The sequence below is a fragment of the Triticum dicoccoides genome, chromosome 3B (genome assembly GCF_002162155.2).
Source record: "Triticum dicoccoides isolate Atlit2015 ecotype Zavitan chromosome 3B, WEW_v2.0, whole genome shotgun sequence".
NCBI lineage: Eukaryota > Viridiplantae > Streptophyta > Magnoliopsida > Poales > Poaceae > Triticum > Triticum dicoccoides.
The window spans coordinates 848,510,729-848,535,296 of record NC_041385.1 but is presented as its reverse complement, the minus strand read 5'-3'; positions in this window follow the sequence as shown (position 1 = coordinate 848,535,296).

The window sequence follows — 24,568 nt, the reverse complement described above, 5'->3', positions numbered from 1 at the left end:
TCCGAAAGCAAAAGTGATTGTTTCTACAAACGGGTCCTTTCTCGAGGAAAAGTTTCTCTCGAAAGAATTGAGTGGGAGGATGGTGGAGACTTGATGAGGTTATTGAACCATCACTTCAACCAGTGTGTAGCAGGGCACAGGAAGTTGTTCCTGTGGTACCTACACCAATTGAAGTGGAAGCTTATGATAGTGATCATGAAGCTTCAGATCAAGTCACTACCAAACCTCGTAGGCCGACAAAGATGCGTACTACTTCAGAGTGGTACAGTAATCCTGTCTTGAAGGTCATGTTGCTAGACAACAATGAACCTACGAGCTATGGAGAAGCGATGGTGGGCCCGAATTCCGACAAATGGTTAGAAGCCATGAAATCCGAGATAGGATCCATGTATCAGAACAAAGCATGGACTTTGGTGGACTTGCCCGATGATCGGCAAGCCATTGAGATAAATGGATCTTTAAGAAGAAGACGGACGTGGACGATAATGTCACCGTCTATGAAGCTCGACTTGTGGTGAAGAGTTTTTCACAAGTTCAAGGAGTTGACTACGATGAGATTTTCTCATCCGTAGCGATGCTTAAGTCCGTCGGAATCATGTTAGCATTAGCTGCATTTATGAAATCTGGCAGATGGATGTCAAAACGAGTTTCCTTACCAGATTTCGTAAGGAAAGGTTGTATGTGATACAATCAGAAATGTTTTGTCGATCCTAAGGATGCTAAAAGGTATGCTAGCTCTAGCGATCCTTCCATGGAATGGAGTAAGCATCTCGGAGTTGGAATATACGCTTTGATGAGATGATCAAAGATTTTGGGTTTATACAAAAGTTTATGAGAAACTTGTATTTCCAAAGAAGTGAGTGGGAGCGCTATAGAATTTCTGATGAGTATATGTTGTTGACATATTGTTGATCAGAAATGATGTAGAATTTCTGGAAAGCATATGGGGTTATTTGAAAAGTGTTTTTCAATGGAGAACCTGGATTAAGCTACTTGAACATTGAGCATCAAGATCTATGAGGATAGATCAAAAAAACACTAAAAGGTACTTTCAAATGAGCACATACCTTGACATGATCTTGAAGGTGTTCAAGATGGATCAGTCAAAGAAGGAGTTCTTGCCTGAGTTGTAAGGTATGAAGTTAAGAGTTAAAATCTCGACCACGGCAGAAGAGAGAGAAAGGACGAAGGTCGTCCCCTATGCTTCAGACGTAGGCTCTATAGTATGCTATGCTGTGTACCGCACCGGAAGTGTGCCTTGCCATGAGTCAGTCAAGGGGTACAAGAATGATCCAGGAATAGATCATTGGACAGTGGTCAAAATTGTCCTTGGAGTAAATAAAGGACATGTTTCTCGATTATGGAGGTGATAAAGAGTTCGGCGTAAAGGGTTACCTCGATGCAAGCTTTAACACCTACCGAATGACTCTGAGTAGCAAACCGGATACGTATAATGGAGCAACCATTTGGAATAGCTCCAAGTGGAGCGTGGAAGCAGTATTTACAATATGACCTAGAGATTTGCGAAATACATACGGATCTGAATGTTGCAGACCCGTTGACTAAAACCTCTCTCACAAGCAAAACATGATCAAACCCCAGAACTCATTGAGTCTTAATCACATGATGATGTGAACTAGTTTAATGACACTAGTAAACTCTTTGGATGTTGGTCACATGGCGATGTGACGTGTGAGTGTTAATCACATGACGATGTGAACTAGATTATTGACTCTAGTGCAAGTGGGAGACTGTTGGAAATATGCCCTAGAGGCAATAATAAATTATTTATTATTATATTTCCTTGTTCATGATAATCGTTTATTATCCAGGCTATAATTGTATTGAAAGGAAACTCAGATACATGTGTGGGTACATAGACAACACCATGTCCCTAGTAAGCCTCTAGTTGACTAGCTCGTTGATCAATAGATGGTTACAGTTTCCTGACCATGGACATTGGATGTCGTTGATAACGGGATCACATCATTAGGAGAATGATGTGATGGACAAGACCCAATCCTAAGCCTAGCACAAAGATCGTGTAGTTCGTATGCTAAAGCTTTTCTAATGTCAAGTATCATTTCCTTAGACCATGAGATTGTGCATCTCCCGGATACCGTAGGAATGCTTTGGGTGTACCAAACGTCACAACATAACTGGGTGGCTATAAAGGTGCACTACAGGTATCTCCGAAAGTATCTGTTGGGTTGGCACGAATCAACTGGGATTTGTCACTCCGGTTGACGGAGAGGTATCCCTGGGCCCACTCGGTAGGACATCATCATAATGTGCACAATGTGACCAAGGGGTTGATCACGGGATGATGTGTTATGGAACGAGTAAAGAGAGTTGCCGGTAACGAGATTGAACAAGGTATCGACATACCGACGATCGAATCTCGGGCAAGTACAATACCGCTAGACAAAGGGAATTGTATACGGGATCGATTGAGTCCTTGACATCATGGTTCATCCGATGAGATCATCATGGAACATGTGGGAGCCAACATTGGTATCCAGATCCCGCTGTTGGTTATTGACCGGAGAACGTTTCGGTCATGTCTGCATGGTTCCCGAACCCGTAGGGTCTACACACTTAAGGTTCGATTACGCTAGGGTTATAATGGAAGTTTGTATGTGGTTACCGAATGTTGTTCGGAGTCCCGGATGAGATCCTGGACATCACGAGGAGTTCCGGAATGGTCCGGAGGTAAAGATTTATATATGGGAAGTCCTGTTTTGGTCACCGGAAAAGTTCCGAGTTTTATCGGTAACGTACCGGGACCACCGGGAGGGTCCCGGGGGTCCACCAAGTGGGGCCATCGGCCCCAGAGGGCTGCATGGGCCAAGTGTGGGAGGGGACCAGCCCCAGGTGGGCTGGTGCACCCCCCAAAAGGGCCCAAGGCGCCTAGGGTTTGGGGAGGGGGGCGCACCCACCTAACTTGGGGGGCAAGTTTCCCCCCTCTTCCCCCTTGGCCGCACCCTAGATGGGTTTTGGGGGCAGCCGCACCCCTTGGGGTGGGAACCCTAGGGGAGGCGCAGCCCCTCCCTCTCCTCTATATATAGTTGAGGTATTTGGGGTTGCATACACATGAGTTTGACCTCTCCCTGGCGCAGCCCTACCTCTCTCCCTTCTCCTAATATCTCGCAGTGCTTGGCGAAGCCCTGCAGGATTGCCACGCTCCTCCACCACCACCACGCCGTTGTGCTGCTGCTGGACGGAGTCTTCCTCAACCTCTCCCTCTCTCCTTGCTGGATCAAGGCATGGGAGACGTCACCGGGCTATACGTGTGTTGAACGCGGAGGTGCCGTCCGTTCGGCACTAGGATCTCCGGTGATTTGGATCACGACGAGTACGACTCCTTCAACCCCGTTCTTTTGAACGCTTCCACTTAGCGATCTACAAGGGTATGTAGATGCACTCTCCTTCCCCTCGTTGCTAGTCTCTCCATCGATAGATCTTGGTGACTCGTTAGAAAATTTTGAATTTCTGCTACGTTCCCCAACACATGCGCGTAGTACTTGATTTTTGATGACTTCTAAATTTTTGCAATAAGTATATGAGTTCTTTTGACTAATGTTGAGTCCATGGATTATACGCACTTTTACCTTTCCGCCATTGCTAGCCTCTTCGGTACCGTTCATTGCCCTTTCTCACATTGAGAGTTGGCGCAAACTTCGCCGGTGCATCCAAACTCCGTGATACGATACGCTCTATCACACATAAACCTCACTATATCTTCCTCAAAACAGCCACCATACCTACCTATTATGGCATTTCCATAGCCATTCCGAGATATATTGCCATGCAACTTTCCACCATTCCGTTCATCATTATTATGACATACATTACTTTTGTCATATTGCCATTGCATGATCATGTAGTTGACGTCGTATTTGTGGCAAAGCCACCATGCATTATTTTTCATACATGTCAATCTTGATTCATTGCACCATCCCGGTACACCGCCGGTGGCATTCATATAGAGTCATGCCTTGTTCTAGTTTCGAGTTGTAATCCTCATGTTGTAATCAATAGAAGTGTGATGATAATCATTATTAGAGCATTGCCCAAATAAAAAAAGAGAAAGGCCAAAATAAAAAAAGAAAGGCCAAAAAAAAGAAAAAAAAGAAAAGGGCAATGCTACTATCTCTTTTTCCACACTTGTGCTTCAAAGTAGCACCATGTTCTTCATGTAGTGAGTCTCATATTTTGTGCTTCAAAGTAGCACCTCGTTCTTCATGTAGTGAGTCTCATATATTGTGCTTCAAAGTAGCACCATGTTTTTCATATAGTGAGTATCATAAGTTGTCTTTTTCATACTAGTGGGAATTTTTCATTATAGAACTTGGCTTGTATATTCTTACGATGGGCTTCCTCAAATGCCCTAGGTCTTCATGAGCAAGCAAGTTGGATGCACACCCACTAGTTTTCTTTTGTTGAGCATTCATAGCTCTAGTGCATCCGTTGCATGGCAATCCCTCCTCCTCATGTTGACATCAATTGATGGGCATCTCCATAGCCCGTTGATTATCCTCGTCAATGTGAGACTTTCTCCTTTTTTGTCTTCTCCACACAATCCCCATCATCATATTCTATTCCACCCATAGTGCTATATCCATGGCTCACACTTATGTCTTGCGTGAAGGTTGAAAAAGTTTGAGATTATTTAAGTATGAAACAATTGCTTGGCTTGTCATCGGGGGTATAGAAGTTGGGAACATCTTTGTGTGACGAAAATGAAGCATAGCCTAACTATATGATTTTGTAGGGATGAACTTTCTTTGGCCATGTTATTTTGAGATGACATAATTATTTTGATTAGTGTGCTTGAAGTATTATTATTTTTATGTCAATATGAACTTTTGTCTTGAATCTTTCGGATCTGAATATTCATATCACAATTAAGAAGATTGACATTGAAATTATGCCAAAGTATCACTCCGCTTCAAAAATTCTCTTTTTATCATTTACCTACTCGAGGACGAGCAGGAATTAAGCTCGGGGATGCCTGATACGTCTCCAACGTATCTACAATTTTTGATTGCTCCATGCTACTTTATCTATTGTTTTGGACTATAATGGGCTTTAGTTTCCACTTTTATATTATTTTTGGGACTAACCTATTAACCGGAGGCCCAGCCCAGAATTACTGTTTTTTGCCTATTTCAGTGTTTCGAAGAAACGGAATATCAAACGGAGTCCAAACGGAATGAAACCTTCGGAAACGTGATCTTCTCACCAAACGTGATCCAGGAGACTTGGACCCTACTCCAAGGAGTACCAGAGGCGATCACGAGGGTGGGGGGCACGCCCTCCCCCTGGGCGCGCCCTCCTACCTCGTGGGCCTCCTGACGCTCCACCGACGTAATCCTTCCTCCTATATATACCTACGTACCCCCAACAGATCGGGGACAGAGCCAAAAACCTAATTCCACCGCCGTAACTTCCTGTATCCATGAGATCCCATCTTGGGGCCCATTCCGGAGCTCCGCCGGAGGGGGCATCCACCACATAGGGCTTCTACATCATCACCATAGCCCCTCCGATGAAGTGTGAGTAGTTTACTTCAGACCTCCGGGTCCATAGTTAGTAGCTAGATGGCTTATTCTCTCTTTTTGGATCTCAATACAATGTTCTCCCCCTCTCTCGTGGAGATCTATTCGATGTAATCTTCTTTTTGCGGCGTGTTTGTTGAGAGCGATGAATTGTGGGTTTATGATCCAACTTATCTATGGAAAATATTTGATTCTTCTCTGATTTCTTTTATGTATGATTGAGTTATCTTTGCAAGTCTCTTCGAATTATCCGTTTGGTTTGGCCAACTAGATTGGTAGTTCTTGCAATGGGAGAAGTGCTTAGCTTTGGGTTCAATCTTGCGGTGACCTTACCCAGTGACAGAAAGGGTTGCAAGGCACGTATTGTATTGTTGCCATCAAGGATAACAAGATGGGGTATTTATCATATTGCATGAATTTATTCCTCTACATCATGTCATCTTGCTTAAGGCGTTACTCTGTTTTTAACTTAATACTCTAGATACATGTTGGATAGCGGTCGATGAGTGGAGTAATAGTAGTAGATGCAGAATTGTTTTGGTCTACTTGTCACGGACGTGATGCCTATATACATGATCATTGCCTGGATAACCTCATAACTATGCTCAATTCTGTCAATTGCTCAACAGTAATTTGTTCACCCACCTTAGAATACTTATGCTCTTGAGAGAATCCACTAGTGAAACCTATGGCCCCCGAGTCTATTCTCATCATATCAATCTCCATCACTTTATTTACTTGCTTTGCTTTTACTTTTTACTTTGCATCTTTAAACCAAAAATACCAAAAATATTATCTTTATCAGATCTCACCCTCGTAAGTGACCGTGAAGGGATTGACAACCCCTAAGCATTGGTTGCGAGTAGCTATCGTTTTGTGCAGGTACGAGGGACTTGCACGTGGTCTCCTACTGGATTGATACCTTGGTTCTCAAAAACTGAGGGAAATACTTACGCTATTGTGCTGCATCATCCTTCCCTCTTCGGGAAAATCCAACGCAAGCTCGAGACATAGCACCCGCGCCGATCTCATTGCCACCACCACCGTGGTGAGCCTCTTGTTGTTATCTTCTTTCTAAAAGAAAAAAATTCTTACTTGTATGATTTAGATAGATACTTGTATAATTTTTTTACTTTTATTATTGTTTGTTATTATATAGTGCGATGGTTTTGGTATCGGCCTCCGTCGGCCCTCGTCCTTTTTATGATTCGTATGTGGTATATATTATCTTTGATAAATATTTGTTTCATTTGGTGTTTATGACAATTATGCCGACCAAGGTGGCATAGATGTTTTTTTCTAGGAGGTATGTGAACCGCAAATTCCAACCGACCCTATTGTCGAGATGTTAAATTTAGTTGAAAAAGAAAACAATTACTTGAAGAAAAAACTGAAAAGAATTGAGAGGAGAAGATGAAATTGGAGTTGCATGTTGTGGATGTCAGCGATGATCACAAGATCAAGATGGATGCAATGCGCTTGTAGATTTGAAAGATTATGCCATTCGTACTGAGGCTTGGTATCATTATGACCGCATTTGTTGTTGCATTGAAATGTTTTACATAGTTTCAATGTATGGTTTAATTAGATGCTCTAGAGAGCTATATGTTGTTCAATAAGAACTATGTATGAACTTTATGTGTTTATTTTTTTTAATAATAACATTTGATCACTACTGTACTTTGGTTTTAATGTGATGATGAACTTCTATTAATTTGGTCACTTATCTATTCATGATGTTCTGTAATGGTTTTTGACACACTTAATTGTATATAATGCACGCAGATGAACCGACAATGGATGTACGATGACATATGCACCTCCGAGTACATTAAGGGCGTGCATAATTTTCTCGAAGTGGCTGAGGCAAACAAGCAGAATGGTGTCATGTGTTGTCCATTCCCTATCTGTGAGAATACGAAGTCTTACTCTAACAAGAAAACCCTTCACATCCACCTGCTTGAGAAGGGTTTCATGCCACACTATGATGTTTGGACCAAGCATGGAGAAATAGGGGTTATGATGGAAGACAACGGAGAAGAAGAGAATGATGACAACTATCGGCCCCCTGAATATGGTGATGCTGCAATGGGGGAAGCTGAAGATCAAGAGGAACCAGACGATGTGCTCGATGATGATCTTCGCCGGATCATTGTTGATGAAAAGAGACAATGCGAAAGTGAAAAGGAGAAGTTGAAGTTCGATCGCATGTTAGAGGATCACAACAAAGGGTTGTATCCAAATTGCAAAGATGGCAACACAAAGCTCGGTACCACACTGGAATTGCTGCAATGGAAGGCAGACAATGGGGTATCTGACAACGGATTTGAGAAGGATAACGAATTGCCCGACAATACAACTTAAAATGATTGGTGATTCTTTGATTGATTCTTTGTTTAGCAAAATTAAAATTGATAATAAAGGGACTGGAGAAGAGTCAACTTTAGCTAGAAGGCATCCCGATAATTTGGAGGGTGAAAATCTTGTTGAGAAAATTGATAAAAGTGGGTTTGAAGAGGTCAAAACTTTAACTAGTGATGTGCCCATTCTTTTGGATTACAAATACTTTAATTATGATAGTTGCTCTTTAATTGATTGTATTTCTTTGTTGCAATCCATGATAAATTCACCCCATGCTCATGAACAAAATAAAGCTTTTACTAAACATATTGTTGATGCTATAATGAAAGATTTAGAAGAAAAGTTAGAATTAGAAGTTTCAATTCCTAGAAAATTGAATGATGAATGGGAACCTACTATCAAAGTCAAGATTAAAAATTATGAGTGTGTTGCTTTATGTGACTTGGGTGCTAGTGTTTCTACAATTCCGAAATCTTTATGGTATGTGCTTGGTGTTACCGATATTGAAGAGTGTTCTCTAAATTTGCACTTGGCGGATTCTACTATTAAAAAACCTATGGGAAGAATTAATGATGTTCTTATTCATGCAAATAGGAATTATGTGCCCATAGATTTTATTGTTCTTGATATTTATTGCAATCCATCTTGTCCAATTATTCTTGGTAGACCGTTTTTATGCACTATTGGTGCCGTGATTGATATGAAAGAAGGCAATATTAAATTTCAATTCCCACTAAGGAAGGGTATGGAAAACTTCCCTAGAACTAAAATTAAGATACCATCTGAATCAATCATGAGGGCATCATATGGATCTAGAAACAAAGATGACAATACTTAGATCCTTCGCACTATGCCTAGCTAGGGGCGTAAAACGATAGTGCTCGTTGGGAGGCAACCCAACTTGTATCTTTTTGCTTTTGCTTCTCTTGCTGTTTTCAATAAAATACCCAATTATGACCCTGTTTAGAAGTTTTTTTGTGGTTTAGATTAGTGTTTGTGCCAAGCAGAGCCTTTCGGATAATTTGGGTGATAGTTGATTTGATCTTGCTGAAAAACAAAAACTTTTGCGCCCAGAAAAATAATTTTCATAAATCACAGAAACGTGATTTTGCTATGAAATTTTGCACAAGATTTATATACAAATTTCCCATGTAGTCCTATTTTTTAAGAATTTTTGTAGTTACAGAAGTATACGAAGTTCCCTGATTACTACAGACTGTTCTGCTTTTGACAGATTCTGTTTTCGTTGTCTTACATGCTTGTTTTGATGATTCTATCACTAGTAGAAAAAGGGGAAAATCTGAGACACATTAGTGCCGGTTTAATTTTGAGCCGGCACTAATGTGTCCATTAGTGCCGGTTCCAACGGCTAGCCGGCCGCTCTCATTAGTACCTGTTCGTGGCGAACCTTTAGCACCGGTTCGTGCCACGAACCGGTACTACAGAGAGTGGTGGCAGGATGTTGTCAGTCTGGGGCCCTACCAGCACCTTTAGTACCAGTTCGTGGCACGAACCGGTACTAAAGGTCGTCATACATAAACCCTTTGTCCACCCGAGCCACTCTGTTCTTCCCCTTTCCCCTCACTTTCCTCTGTTCTTCCCCTCTCTTCCTCGAGCTCCTCACAAATTTTGCCCGAAATTTGTAAAGATTTGAAGGCCCCCATCCATTCAAATGATCACAAAGGTTAGCAACTTTGTCCTTTCAACTCTCATTGCTAGATTAGCTCTTGCAATGCTTTGTATAGTGATTAATTTGGGAGGAATTATATTTGCTAGTATTTGATTAATATGCCATTAGAGGTCAAAAATAACACTTAGTTTGCATATGTAGGTGTGGTTTACTTAGTGCCTTCTAAATCTCCGTCGTAACCACCATCGATCGCCCGCACCGTCCCATCGCCGGCACCACCTTGTGGTGAGGCTCTTGTTCATGAATGTTTTACATTACCAAATTGATGTTTGTGTGATTTGGATATATAGTTACTCGTATAATTGTCTTACCCGTACGTTGTTTGTTATACATAGTGCCATGGTTTTGATATCCGTCCCCGTCGGCCCTCGTCCTTGTTATGATTCGGATGTGGTATATTCTCTATTAAAACTAGTTGTTGCATTTCGTGTTTATGACAAATTATGCCCATCAAGTTTACATAGATATTTTTATCTAGGAGGTAAGTGAACCAGAAATTCCAACCGACCCTATTGTCGAGAGGTTAAATTTAGTTGAAAGAGAAAACGAGTATTTGAAAGAAATATTGTAAAGAATTGAGGGGGAGAAGATGGAATTGGAGTTGCATGTTGCCGATGTCGTCGATGATCACAAGATCAAGATGGAGAAAATGAGGTTGAAGATTAGAAAGATTAGAAAATATGACACTGATAGTGTGGCTTGGTATCATTATGCTGTTGGATCAATTGTTAACTTAGTTGCGATCAAGTGCATTCAAATTCTTTAGCTAGAGAGTTATTTGTTGCATTTAATTAAGTCTTGTATATGAACTTTATGTATGAACTTGTATTAATTTGGTCTATTCGGTGTTGTGTATAATGAAGATATGAGCCGACAATGGATGTATGATGACCGATTCTCTCCCAGGTTCATTAGTGGCGTGCATACTTTTCTCCTTGCCGCTGAGGCAAACAAGCGGGCGGATGGTTTTATGCCTTGTCCATGTGCTGGCTGTAAGAATGGTCGCAATTACTCTACGTCAAGAACCATTCACGTCCACCTATTTGAGTCCAGTTTCTTGCCCCACTATAATGTTTGGACCAAGCATGGAGAAAGAGGGGTTATGATGGAAGACAATGAAGAAGAAAAGGATGACGACATCTATCCTGGCCATGGGTTCCCTGAATACGATGATACAACAATGGGGGAAGAAGTTGAGCCGGCAATGCGGGAACAAGCTGAAGAAGAGGCATCAGATGAGCCCGCTGATGATCTAGGTCGGGCCATTTCTGATGCAAAGAGAAACCGTGCAAGTAATTTGGAGAGGAAGAAGTTGCAGCACATGTTAGAGGATCACAAGAAATTGTTGTACCCGAATTGCGAAGCTGACAAAAAAAAAGTTGGGCACCACACTGGAATTGCTGCAATGGAAGGCAGAGAATGGTGTATCTGACAAGGGATTTGGAAAGTTGCTGGTAATGATAAAGAATATGCTTCCAAAGGACAACGAATTGCCCGAGAGTACGTATGAAGCAAAGAAGGCTGTTTTCCCTCTAGGGTTAGAGGTGCAGAACATACATGCATGCCCTAATGACTGTATCCTCTACCGTGGTGCGTATGAGGATTTGAACGCTTGCCCGGTATGTGGTGCATTGCGTTATAAGATCAGTGGTATGCTCCTATAATACCACGGTTGAAACGTTTGTTTCAAAACAAAGAGCATGCGAAGGCGATGCGGTGGCACAGAGAATACCGTAAGAAAGACGGAAAGTTTAGAGTACCCGCTGATGGTTCACAGTGGAGAAAAATCGAGAGAAAGTACAGGGAGGAGTTTGCAGGTGACACAAGGAACGTATGGTTTGGTCTAAGCGCAGATGGCATTAATCCTTTTGGGGAGCAGAGCAGCAACCATAGCACGTGTCCTGTGACTCTATGTTTGTATAACCTTCCTCCTTGGTTGTGCATGAAGTGGAAGTTCATTATGATGCCAGTGCTCATCCAAGGCCCTACGCAACCCGGCAACGACATTGATGTGTACCTAAGGCCATTAGTTGAAGAACTATTACAGCTGTGGAATGGAATAGGTGTACGTGCGTGGGATGAGCACGGATAGGAAGAATTTGACCTAAGGGCGTTGCTGTTCGTGACCATCAATGATTGGCCTGCTCTCAGTAACCTTTCAGGACAGACAAACAAGGGATACCGTGGATGCACGCACTGTTTGGATGATACTGACAATATATATTTGGAGATTTGTAGGAATAATGTGTACCTGGGACATCGTCGATTTCTTCCGAGCAGGCATCCCGTAAGAAAGAAAGGCAAGCATTTCAAAGGTGAGGCGGATCACCAGACGAAGACTCGCCACCGTACTGGTGTTGATGTACATGATATGGTCAAGGATTTGAAGGTAATCTTTGGAAAGGGTCCTGGCGGACAACCTGTTCCGAAGGACGCTGACGGACGCACGCCCATGTGGAAGAAGAAATCTATATTTTGGGACCTGCCCTATTGGAAAGACCTAGAGGTCCGCTCCGCAATCGACGTGATGCATGTGACGAAGAATCTTTGCGTGACCCTTCTTGGCTTCTTGGGCGTGTATGGGAAGACAAATGATACACCAGAGGCACGGGAGGACCCGCAACGTATGCACGGAAAAGACGACATACATCAGGGTCAGGCCAGCTAAGCTCTTACCAAAGAAGAGAAGGAAATCTTCTTTGAATGCCTACTCAGCATGAAGGTACCGTCTGGCTTCTCGTCGAATATAAAGGGAATAATAAATATGGCAGAGAAAAAGTTCCAGAACCTAATGTCTCATGACTGCCACGTGATTATGACGCAACTGCTTCCGGTTGCATTGAGGGGGCTTCTACTGGAAAACGTTCGATTAGCCATTGTGAAGCTATGTGCATTCCGCAATGCCATCTCTCAGAAGGTAATCGATCCAGAAATCATACCAAGGTTACAGAATGATTTGGTGCAATGTCTTGTCAGTTTTGAGTTGGTGTTCCCACCATCCTTCTTCAACATCGTGACGCACGTCCTAGTTCACCTTTGCGAAGAGATTAACATTTTGGGACCTGTATTTCTACACAATATGTTCCCCTTTGAGAGGTTCATGGGAGTCTTGAAGAAATATGTTCATAACCATGCTAGGCCAGAAGGAAGCATCGTGAAGGGCCATGAAAATGAGGAGGTCATTGAGTTTTGTATTGACTTCATTGCTGACCTTAAGCCGATTGGTGTTCCTGAATCGCGGCATAAGGGTAGACTAGATGGAAAAGGCACGCTAGGAGGGGATCAAATAATATGTATGGACTGGCATTCTCTCACTAAAGCACACTACACAGTTCTATAGAATTCCGCCTTGGTGGCTCCGTATATGGAGGAACACAAGAATTTTCTACACTCCAAACACCCGGAGAAGTCTGACGACTGAATTACACATGAACAAACGAGGACTTTCGCCGGTTGGTTGCAGAAATGTGCCATGCACGATGGCGATATTGAAGATGACCTATACTCGCTGTCCCAGTTACCATCTTCGAATATAATGACTTTCAAAGGGTACGAGATAAATGGGAATACATTTTACACGATCACCCAAGATAAGAAGAGCACCAACCAAAATAGTGGTGTCTGCTTTGATGCAACAACCAACACGGGAAAGGAAACATATTATGGTTACATAGAGGACGTATGGGAACTTAACTATGCAGGTGGTTTGAAGGTCCCTTTGTTTCGGTGCAAATGGGTCAATATGACACGAGGCGGGGTAACGGAAGACCCGTAGTACGGAATGACAACACTGGATCTCAACAATCTTGCGTATGCAGAAGAACCATTCGTCCTAGCCAATGATGTGGCACAGGTTTTTTATGTGAAAGACATGTCTACTAGGCTGAGAAAAAGAAAAGATAAGGAAGCGAATGGATCATACGACGAGCCAAAGCGCCACATAGTTCTTTCAGGGAAAAGAAACACCGTGGGAGTGGATGACAAGACAGACATATAAGAAGATTATGAAAAGTTTGATGAAATTGCTCCATTCGCAGTGAATATTGACCCGAGCATCCAGTTAAATGATGGAGATTTTCCATGGCTACGGTGCAAAGGGACACACGCGAAGAAAAAGTTTCACACATAAAGATCCGGGATGTGATCGGCTTCACTATCATCACTTTCTTCTGTGTTTCACACCCACGAGGGAATCTCTGTAATAGTTAGGGTAGTTATGTGTTTTGGCATTTGAAACGCAAAGAAATTTTATGTGCAAACAAATTCTTTCATGCATTTACTATCTCTTTCAAAGTATCAGGGTTTCGGACGAAAACTCATCTGTTACAAAGGCATTTCATTTTTTAAATAACCTAAGCATTACCAAATTGAATATAATGATAAAACACAATAATATTAAACATAAGAAAAAAGAATCACTGAAAAATCTTTTTTCAAAGTTAAGTTATTCACAAACTAGTGATTCACACGAATTTCAAATAATTCAAAATTTACACTATTCAAATTTTAAAACTACCGGCACTAACAGAAAGTTTGTAACTTTTTGTACCTAAAGCAAAAATATTCAGAAAGAAACTCTAAATACAGCAAAAAACAACTCAAAAATAAATAAAACAAAAAAAAACAAAAGAAATTTAAGAAAATAAAAAATCCCGCCTACTGGGCCAAAGCGGCCTGCATACGACTAGAAACACAACCATCTGTTGGGCCAGGATGCAGGCCCGCAAAGGACCAGTAGGCCCACAGGGTAGCAATGAACAGGTAGGCCCAGTAGACCTGCTTAGGAGAAGAGCTCGAGAGAGCTACCGCACTGGGGCTTATAAACCAGTGTGGTAGCCCTTCGACTAGCGAGGTGGGGCTAAACTTGCCGCACCGCACTACGCCAGCGTACACCTTTTGTATCGGGTCGTGGCACCAACCGATACTAAAGGGGGGGTCTTTAGTACCGGTTGGTGCCACCACCCGGTACTAAAGGGGGGCGCTTCCCACCGCTTGGCCTGGCCAAAATAGACCTTTAGTACAGGGTCGTGGCACCAACCGGTACTAAAGGTCCATCCTATATATACAACAGTTGAAAAAATTCACTTTCCCTCTCTGTTTCTTCCCTCCGTCGCGCCGCCCTGCCCCGATCGACGCCGTCCCCGTCGACGTCACCGCCCCGCCCCTCGTCGCCGACCCCGGCCGTCCCCGCCCCTCGTCGCCGCCCCCGTCGACGTCACTGCCCCGGCCACCCCGTCGCCGCGCCCCGCCCCGTCATCGTCGCCGGCCCGTCCCGCCGTCGCCGCCCCGTCCCGTCGCCCCGTCGTCGCCGCCCCGTCCCGTCGCCCCATCGTCGCCTCGCCGGTGAGCTCACCCCGGCCGCCATGTTCACACACACACACACATTACACAGTACACACACACACACATTATAGAATTTTTTTTCTGTTTTTTAGTTATAGAAATGTTAGAAATTATTCTGTTTTGTAGTTATAGAAATATGTTTAGAAATGTTAGTTATATAGAAATGTTATAAATTTTTCCTGTTTTTTAGTTATAGAAATATTAGAAATGTTATAATTGTTATCCTGTTTTTTAGTTATAGAAATATTTATAAAAATGTTAGCAATTTTTCTGTTTTTTAGTTATAGAAATATTAGAAATGTTAGTTATATAATCAGAAATGTTAGAAATTTTAGAATTAGTTTTAGTTAGATGAATTAGATTAATGTCAAATTGTTAGAATTTGCATATAGAATGTTAGATTAATGTTACTTTTTTGCGGGCATATAGTATTTGTTCTCGACGATATGCCCGACCTGCATCCTCGCCGTCGACCCGTTCGTGACGACGTCATGCTTTGGAGGACCCATGCCCGGGACTGGGCTTCGCCGGGCTGGCACTGGGAGGTGCTACCTGGAGGGGCGCGCCGCTTGGTGAGGAACCCGTCCTCGGGTCCCATCGTCGACCCTGATCTCCTTTGGTGGCATTCGCGTGAGCCACATTCGGTGCAGAGGCAGCCCGCCCCGCCGGAGGTGGTGCGTCGCCATGTCAGGGAGGAAGACGAACACGTCCATCGCTACATGGCTCCTATGGACGACGTCAGGTTCTCCACTACTTGGCAGGTTCTTTGGGCAGATGACCGGAGATATGATCCTGTGATGGTTCCTTCTCTTTGGGTGTCCACCGCCCGCGCACCAGGAACCGCGAGTGGCGCCCTAGATTCTTCTGTAGTACTCGATCTTTATTAGGTACCTAGCCAGTGATGTATTCGATATATAATATTGCTAATTTGTTTGAGATTATATATATTATTCGAGACTATGATGTATATTCGAGATTATATATTAATCGAGACGATGCATATATATATATATATATATATATATATATATATATATATATTGCTAATTTATATGATTCAGTTTTTCCTTATTGATTGCATCCATGCATTGTAATTTGAATACTAAATTGTTCTATATTTCTTATGTATTAGTTAAGTAAAAGCTATGGCCGACAATACTGGCAGAGACAGAGAAGAGGAATTGTTCGACATCATATGCAGCCCTGGCTGGCTAGATGATCTGAATGAAGCAGATGACGGCTCCCAATATCTGAACAATACCGGAGAGGGTGATGAAAAGATATTCGATCTTGACGACCGGGCCGATGAAGTCATGAACTATGATTCTGATTATGATGACACAAACAATGTTTATGATGACACAGAGAATGCTGATCTTCAAATAACAAAGACTACCGGTGAGGTATATTTATATAAGCAGGCATCTGGTGATCATCACATGTTTTATTATATTTTAAGATATATGAACGAATTGATCTTCTTCTTTCAGCCCTCCGGATCGAGCAAATCTGCTTCTACAGACAGCAGGACAAAGCGAGGCCCGAGCAGATTGTTGAAGGACGGTGTAAAGTACAACATCGAATCCGTCAAACCTAGTGGCGAACCCTTGACGCCTAAGAACATTGCAAACAAGTGGACTTGTCAGTGCGGAGTTCTTGTGAAGGACAAACTCCCGATCTCCATTCAAGAATGGAAAGAGCCAAAGACTAAACGTCCAGGTGTTACTTGGGTCGAAGATAGAGCCAAACAAGACCTTTGGGATTATCTGATGGAACATTTCACCCTACCAGATTATTTCACTAAAGCAGATGTGGACAAAGTGAAAGGCGCTGCTCTTAAGAAGATGGAAATTGCATTCAACACCCACAAGAAAACTGTATGGGCCACCTACCTCGCTGCAAAAAGGAAGACTCTAGAATTCAAGGGAACACTTGAGAAGCAAAGAGAACACTGGGACAATTTCGTGAAATTCAAGGATTCAGAAATATCTAAGGAACGGTCGATAAAAAACAAGGCCAATGCCACAAAAAGACGCAGTTCCATAGGCTGGGTCCAGGTGGCTACGCGGTGGGAATGCCTAAGTGGGATAACTCTGAGCAAGAGATGGAGGGTGCAGGGGTCACTCCGATTACTAGGAGCTGGCTCCCCAGGTGCAGAACTTGGTTCTATGCGCATGGGGGGGCGTTGGACCCAAAGACAGGCCTGGTTTCGAAGAAGGCACGTCTAAAAGGAGCCGAACAAAAGATACTTGACGTAATAGAAGAAGCCCGAGCGGGGGTGTTCATGCCCAACAGAGAGAATGACGAGCTTACCCGCGCCCTGGGAAATCCTGAACACCCGGGAAGAACACGAGGCATGGGCGTTATTCCCTGGTATGAGGGCTTTTCGTACTTCAATGATGACTATAGGTCCCGTGCAAGAAAGAATATGGAGGAGGAGAAGAAGAGGAAGCTGGAGGAGGAGCAGAGGAACCAGGACGCAGAACGCCTTCAAGGCCTAGAAGCAAGGCACGCGGACTTGGCACTCAAATTCCAGCAGCAGATCGACTCAGTTAGCCAGGAAAGGGGGTCTCAGCAGCGGCAGGAGCAAGCGGATGATCATCCATCATTGGGTAGCACCGTACCATCCATGCCAAGAAGCAGCGTTGGTTCTGCCCCGGGCGACACACTGCTGGATACATACCACCCTGTGGATGACATCATAGAGAACAGTAACTGTGAGCTACACTCCAAAATGAAGAACATATCCATGAAGGTGGCGGACGACGTTGCTTTCACAATTACCCCTGAAGTAACCTTCCATTGCATCCCGATTATAGAGGGCTATGCTCGTGTCATGGTTGATGAAGTGGTGGAGCCATATTCGATGCTAGTACTTGACATTGCTGGATGTGACGGTGAGCGCACACTAGGAGATGCCGTACATTGTATCATCCTATGGAGAAAGGATTGCATCATCTTTCCAAGTCCAACGACACCGCGTCGTCTGCTAACTCCTCCTCAAAGTCCGCCACCGAGTCAGCAGACTGCCGCTCCTCCAAGTCCACAAACGCGTGAGCCGACTCCTCCTCAAAGTCTGCCACCACATCCTCCAAGTCCCCGAACGCTTGAGCAGACTTCTCCTCCTTCATGTCCGGCACAGCGTTAGGCCACTCCACCTGCTTCAAGTCCGGCACAGCGTCAGCCACGTCAGCTGTCTCCGCCGTCTCAGCAATCGTAGAAGAGACACGCCACAGCTATGGTGCGTAGCGGTACGAGTCGAGGTAGTACAGGAAGTACAGGTGGAGACAAGCGATATAAATATGGTCCAAGCCTCGCTCCTCAGAGGACTTACAACATGACCGAGGAGCAAAATGCAGCCATAGTGCAGGCCCAAGTGGACGCCCATTTTGGACCTAAACCGGCACCGCCGCCAAAGGAGAAAGTGCCTGAGAAAACGATTGACCATTTCATTCGTATGGCTAGAGCACCAGCTCCCAAGCCTGTTGACTCAGACTATGAGCGTCAAATCAGGAAGCTACATCGAGCACGGCTACAAAAGGAAGCTAGCTCGAGCTCGTGCCAACAAGCAGCTGGCAAAAAATGCGGGAAAACCGTTCCCCAGCTGGAAGAACAGGCGGCACAAGCGATCTCCCCGCTTGTTGTGCTAACAACACATGAGAGGAGTACGCGCGCCAAACATTATTGTGGGCAAACCGTTAGCGTTCCCCAGCAGGGCGATGTGGTAATAACGAAGGAGCATATAATGCAGGCTGAAATGCTCAAGATCTCTGTTGGACAACTCATCGAAATCGAGCCCATGTCTCCGCTTAAAGAATCGGAAATAAAATGGAAATATGTCTGGGGCCAACCTTTGGTCCATCCAGACAAGGTCAAGGACCTCCCAACGAGAATGTATGAATTGCATCAATGGTACATGAACATTACCAAGATTTCCAATCGAGTGTCCCTCATGGTGAATGTCAAGGAGGAGCATTATTACCATGAGAAAGCTCTGGCCATTGAGTATCCAGAACTTTTTCAGTTATACAATCAAGACGCACTCGACAAGTCTATCGTCAGTTGCTATTGTCTGTAAGTGATTTCTTTCTGTAATTTAAGTCTCAAGCTAATTATGTAGTGATAATTTTGATGAATCATTACATGTAATTATCCTCACTATATTCTTTTCTGTGGTATTATATGCAGGATGAAGATGTATGAAATGAAAAAATCTGGACGCTATGGCATTGGGTTCATTGACCCAAATACCATTAATGAGGACATATGGAAGTTTCCATTTTATCAAGCAGGTGTAGAGGAAAGCATGGTAGAGTTATTGAAGCGCCTCAATAGCAATGAAGATATACTACTTCCTTACAACTTCCCGTGAGTCACACTGTCTTGTACTACAAATTCTGTTTTTGCTTACTAGCTAGCTAGATGTTAATAATTAAGTGTATGCGGTTTACGATAGTTGATTAATTTTATGTACATACCCTCTTATTTAAGACATGCAAACATGTGCTCATGCAGTTGGCACTGGGTCTTGATAGACATTAAAGTTGAGGAAGGAAAAGTTGAATTACTGGACTCACTAACTAAAGAAGAAAGTGACTTCACCATCGTGAAGGGGATAGTCAACAGGTAATTTCAATCATTATTAACTATATATATCTCGGCCTATTATTAGTTCGTCATTTCCTGATATGAACTATTTAATAACCCCTTTATTAATTTTCTTTGCCGGCGGGCAGAGCATGGGCAAAGTTCATCAAGATGACTCCAGGCAAATGGAAACAAAAGTTGTTTTTGCATCGACCAAAGGTAAGTAATTAAGTAGTACTAGCTAGCTACCATCTCTTTAATTCTTGTTTCAATATCATTAATTAATTATCATGCTTGATTAATCATTATCTGATTCAATTCCATTCTCGTAAAGGCCCTGAAGCAGGCGCCGGGGAATAATCTGTGTGCATTCTACGTTTGCGAGAACATTCGGATGATGACGTCCGAAAGGAGCAGATCTGATAGACAGGACTGGGTACGTTTGTCAGAACACTATTCACACCATTATCGATATCTAGTCACACAACTATCTGAAGGAAATATGCCCTAGAGGCAATAATAAAGTTATTATTTATTTCCTTATATCATGATAAATGTTTATTATTCATGCTAGAATTGTATTAACCGGAAACATAATACATGTGTGAATATATAGACAAACAGAGTGTCACTAGTATGCCTCTACTTGACTAGCTTGTTAATCAAAGATGGTTATGTTTCCTAACCATGAACAAGGAGTTGTTATTTGATTAACGAGGTCACATCATTAGTTGAATGATCTGATTGACATGACCCATTCCGTTAGCTTAGCACCCGATCGTTTAGTATGTTGCTATTGCTTTCTTCATGACTTATACATGTTCCTATGACTATGAGATTATGCAACTCCCGTTTACCGGAGGAACACTTTGTGTGCTACCAAACATCACAACGTAACTGGGTGATTATAAAGGTGCTCTACAGGTGTCACCGAAGCTACTTGTTGGGTTGGCGTATTTCGAGATTAGGATTTGTCACTCCGAATGTCGGAGAGGTATCTCTGGGCCCTCTCGGTAATGCACATCACTTAAGCCTTGCAAGCATTGCAACTAATGAGTTAGTTGTGAGATGATGTATTACGGAACGAGTAAAGAGACTTGCCGGTAACGAGATTGAACTAGGTATTGGATACCGATGATCGAATCTCGGGCAAGTAACATACCGATGACAAAGGGAACAATGTATGTTGTTATGCGGTCTGACCGATAAAGATCTTCGTAGAATATGTAGGAACCAATATGGGCATCCAGGTCCCGCTATTGGTTATTGACCAGAGACGTGTCTCGGTCATTTCTACATTGTTCTCGAACCGTAGGGTCCGCATGCTTAAGGTTTCGATGACAGTTATATTATGAGTATATGTATTTTGATGTACCGAAGGTTGTTCGGAATCCCGGATGTGATCACGGACATGACAAGGAGTCTCGAAATGGTCGAGACATAAAGATTGATATATTGGACGGATATATTTGGACACCGGAAAGGTTCCGGATGAGATTGGGACTATACCGGAGTTCCGAGAGGTTACCGGAACCCCCCGGTAGGTATATGGGCCTTATTGGGCCTTAGTGGAAAGGAGGGAGAAGGAGCAAAGGAGGGGCCGCGCCCCCCCAAGCCCAATCCGAATTGGGAGGGGGGCCGGCCCCCCCTTTCCTTCTTCCCTCCCCTCTCTTCCTTCCCTCTCCTACTCCTAACAGGAAAGGGGGGCCAAACCTACTTGGAGTAGGTTTGCCCCCCCTAGGGCGCGCCTCCCCTCTTGGCCGGCCCCCTCCTCCTCTCCCCCTTTATATACGGAGGAGGGGGGCACCCCATAGACACACAAGTTGATCTTCGTGATCGTTCCTTAGCCGTGTGCGGTGCCCCCCTCCACGATATTACACCTCGGTCATATTGTAGCGGTGCTTAGGAGAAGCCCTGCGACGGTTGAACATCAAGATCGTCACCATGCCGTCGTGCTGACGGAACTCCTCCCCGAAGCTTTGCTGGATCGGAGCCCGGGGAGCGTCACGAGCTGAACGTGTGCCAAGAACTCGGAGGTGCCGGAGTAACAGTGCTTGGATCGGTTGAACCGGGAAGACGTACGACTACTTCCTCTATGTTGTGTCAACGCTTCCGCTTCGGTCTACGAGGGTACGTAGACAACACTCTCCTCTCTCGTTGCTATGCCATCACCATGATCTTGCGTTTACGTAGGAATTTTTTTGAAATTACTATGTTCCCTAACAGTGGCATCCGAGCCTAGGTTTTTTCGTTTGATGTTATATGCACGAGTAGAACACAAATGAGTTGTGGGCGATATAAGTCATACTGCTTACCAGCATGTCATACTTTGGTTCGGCGGTATTGTTGGATGAAGCGGCCCGGACCGACATTACGCGTACGCTTACGCGAGACTGGTTTTACCGCCGTGCTTTGCACACAGGTGACTAGCGGGTGTCAGTTTCTCCAACTTTGTTGAACCGAGTGTGGCTACGCCCGGTCCTTGCGAAGGTTAAAACAGCATCAACTTGACAAACTATCGTTGTGGTTTTGATGCCTAGGTGAGATTGGTTCTTGCTTAAGCCCGTAGCAGCCACGTAAAACTTGCAACAACAAAGTAGAGGAGGTCTAACTTGTTTTTGCCGGGCATGTTGTGATGTGATATGGCCAAGACATGATGCTATATTTTATTGTATGAGATGATCATGTTTTGTAACCGAAGTTATCGGCAACTGGCAGGAGCCATATGGTTGTCGCTTTATTGTATGAAATGCAAACGCCCTGTAATTGCTTTACTTTATCACTAAGCGGTAGCGATAGTCGTAGAAGCAATAGATGGCGTAAACGACAAAACGATGCTACGATGGAGATCAAGGTGGCGCGCCGGTGACGATGGTGACCATGATGGTGCTTCGGAGATGGAGATCACAAGCACAAGATGATGATGGCCATATCATATCACTTATATTGATTGCATGTGATGTTTATCCTTTATGCGTCTTATCTTGCTTTGATTGACGGTAGCATTTTAGGATGATCTCTCATTAAAAATTATCAAGAAGTGTTCTCCCTGAGTATGCACCATTGCCAAAGTTCGTCATGCCCAGACACCACGTGATGATCGGGTGTGATAAGCTCTACGTCCATCTACAACGGGTGCAAGCCAGTTTTGCACACGCAGAATACTCAGGTTAAACTTGACGAGCCTAGCATATGCAGATATGGCCTCGGAACACGGAGACCAAAAGGTCGAGCGTGAATCATATAGTAGATATGATCAACATAAGATGTTCACCATTGAAAACTACTCCATCTCACGTGATGATCGGTTATGGTTTAGTTGATTTGGATCACGTGATCACTTAGATGACTAGAGAGATGTCTGTCTAAGTGGGAGTTCTTAAGTAATATGATTAATTGAACTTAAATTTATCATGAACTTAGTACCTGATAGTATCTTGCTTGTCTATGTTGTTTGTAGATAGATGGCCCGTGCTGTTGTTCCGTTGAATTTTAGTGCGTTCCTTGAGAAAGCAAAGTTGAAAGATGATGGTAGCAACTACGCGGACTGGGTCCGTAACTTGAGGATTATCCTCATTGCTGCACAGAAAAATTATGTCCTAGAAGCACCGCTGGGTGCCAGGCCTGCTGCTGATGCAACTGACAATGTTAAGAACGTCTAGCAGAGCAAAGCTGATGACTACTCGATAGTTCAATGTGCCATGCTTTACGGCTTAGAACCGGGACTTCAACGACGTTTTGAACGTCATGGAGCATATATGATGTTCCAGGAGTTGAAGTTAATATTCCAGAAGAATGCCCGGATTGAGAGATATGAAGTCTCCAATAAGTTCTATAGCTGCAAGATGGAGGAGAATAGTTCTGTCAATGAGCATATACTCAAGATGTCTGGGTATTGTAATCACTTGATTCAACTGGGAGTTACTCTTCCGGATGATAGCGTCATTGAAAGAATTCTCCAATCACTTCCACCAAGCTACAAGAGCTTCGTGATGAACTATAATATGCAAGGGATGGATAAAACGATTCCCGAGCTCTTCGCAATGCTAAAGGCTGCGGAAGTAGAAATCAAGAAGGAGCATCAAGTGTTGATGGTCAACAAGACCACTAGTTTCAAGAAAAAGGGCAAAGGGAAGAAGAAGGGGAACTTCAAAAAGAACAGCACGCAAGTTGCTGCTCAAGAGAACAAACCCAAATCTGGACCTAAGCCTGAAACTGAGTGCTTCTACTGCAAGCAGACTGGACACTGGAAGCGGAACTGCCCCAAGTATTTGGCGGATAAGAAGGATGGCAAGGTGAACAAAGGTATATGTGATATACATGTTATTGATGTGTACCTTACTAGAGCTCGCAGTAGCACCTGGGTATTTGATACTGGTTCTGTTGCTAATATTTGCAACTCGAAACAGGGACTACGGATTAAGCGAACACTAGCAAAGGACGAGGTGACGATGCGCGTGGGAAATGGTTCCAAAGTTGATGTGATCGCGGTCGGCACGCTACCTCTACATCTACCTTCGGGATTAGTATTAGACCTAAATAATTGTTATTTGGTGCAAGCGTTGAGCATGAACATTATATCTGGATCTTGTTTGATGCGAGACGGTTATTCATTTAAATCAGAGAATAATGGTTGTTCTATTTATATGAGTAATATCTTTTATGGTCATGCACCCTTGAAGAGTGTTCTATTTTTGATGAATCTCGATAGTAGTGATACACATATTCATAGTATTGAAGCCAAAAGATGCAGAGTTGATAATGATAATGAAACTTATTTGTGGCACTGCCGTTTAGGTCATATCGGTGTAAAGCGCATGAAGAAACTTCATACTGATGGACTTTTGGAACCACTTGATTATGAATCACTTGGTACTTGCGAACCGTGCCTCATGGGCAAGATGACCAAAACGCCGTTCTCCGGTACTATGGAGAGAGCAACAGATTTGTTGGAAATCATACATACAGATGTATATGGTCCGATGAATGTTGAAGCTCGTGGCGGATATCGTTATTTTCTCACCTT